General features: G+C 49.3%; 1 non-coding gene across 1 annotated transcript; it reads left to right on the top strand.

Moving 5' to 3' along the window:
* Positions 1-1034: 1034 nt before the first annotated feature.
* Positions 1035-1190, top strand: LOC140705082 (U1 spliceosomal RNA). Its single transcript, XR_012084628.2, has one exon. It is a non-coding gene; the product is annotated as a U1 spliceosomal RNA (small nuclear RNA).
* The last annotated feature ends 233 nt before the right edge of the window (positions 1191-1423 follow it).

The following is a 1423-nucleotide window of genomic DNA, read 5'->3' as shown; positions in this document are numbered from 1 at the left end:
ACAGCTAAAAGCCAGCAGGCAGCCGGCAGACGGCAGCCATTTTGTGCTCTTCTCCGCTCCTGCTCCTGCTCCTTTCCCCTCCCCTTTCCCCACCTAACAGCTGATCGGCGGTGGTCTGAACACTTCCTAGGCAGCTTTTAAAGCAAGTATGCAGGTTTCTACACAAGCAGGTTTCAACTCAAATGGAGCACCTTTTCACCCAAGCACTAACCCCAAACAAACAGCTTTTAAACTAAATTTTACATTTTAAAACGACAATACCAGGCAGTCCCAGGTCTCTCTCCCAGCTCTCTAACTGCTTGGACTAGCAAGGAAGCAGACAAGCAGCCTCTTCTCTAACTGAAAGGTTGAATTTCCCCACTTTCCCTGCCTTCCCCGCATATTAGATATGCTAATATCTGTGCACTGGGGGATTGTGGGAGGAACATCCAGCCCCTGATGGGGGTCCTGTGGGGCACCCCAAAACACTGAGTAGCTCTCTTGGCCTCTTTCGGGACTGGGTCTGTGCAGCCCTGTTCTGATTAGGAGGTGCAGCCGAGGGTCACCATGCCTTTGGGGGACAGGGCACAGAAAGGGACAGGAGGTTCAGCGGTCATACCAACTCATACAGTGGTGCCTCACTTAACGGGCACTCCATTTAGTGATGAAATCGCATAGCGATTAAGATTTTGCGATGGCAAAAGCGATCGCATTGCGATGTTTCCTATGCGTTTTTTTCGCTTTGCAATGATCGGTTCCCTGTTTCGCTTACCGATCAATGCAAAGCGATGATTTTTTAACAGCTGATCGGCGGTTGCAAAATGGCCGCTGGGTAAAAAAATGGGCGCCCGCTGTGTGTAGCGATGGATTCCTCGATTAAGAGGCAGCGAAAATCGCCGCCGTATGGAGGATCTTCGCTTTAAGGTGAGTTTTAAGCCCATAGGAATGCATTAAACAGGTTTTAATGCATTTCTATGGGCTTTTTTAAATCGCATAGCAACGAAATTGCTTAGCAGTGATTTTTGCTGCACAGATTAACGTCGTTATGCGAGGCACCACTGTACTTGGCAAGGGAGATACCATGATCATCAAAATGGTTTTCCCAGGGTGAGGCTCATCTATTGCACTTTGGATGTGCTGACCCCTGTGATTTTCCCAAATATGGGAAAATCAACTGCCTAAGTGGGGGACTGTGTTTGTGGGTTCCCCTGGTTTTTCTAGAATTACTCTTTCCACTTTTGTCCTTGGCTGTTTTCACTGCCTGCTGCCATAGGCCTGTTGGCCTTGCTGGTTTTCCAGGTGGGCTCCAGGAAGCAGATCCTAGAAAGCCAGCAGTGCAGAATGGTGAGGTCCAAACAGCAAGCAGTCTCTGATGTTAGTTCAGAGGCCTCCCAGTATGGCAGTGGGGGGCTTCTGGGTGGTGGTGGTTGAACCCCTTTTTTAC

The sequence above is a fragment of the Pogona vitticeps genome, chromosome 2 (assembly GCF_051106095.1).
Source record: "Pogona vitticeps strain Pit_001003342236 chromosome 2, PviZW2.1, whole genome shotgun sequence".
Lineage (NCBI taxonomy): Eukaryota > Metazoa > Chordata > Lepidosauria > Squamata > Agamidae > Pogona > Pogona vitticeps.
This window is presented reverse-complemented; position numbering and strand designations above follow the sequence as displayed.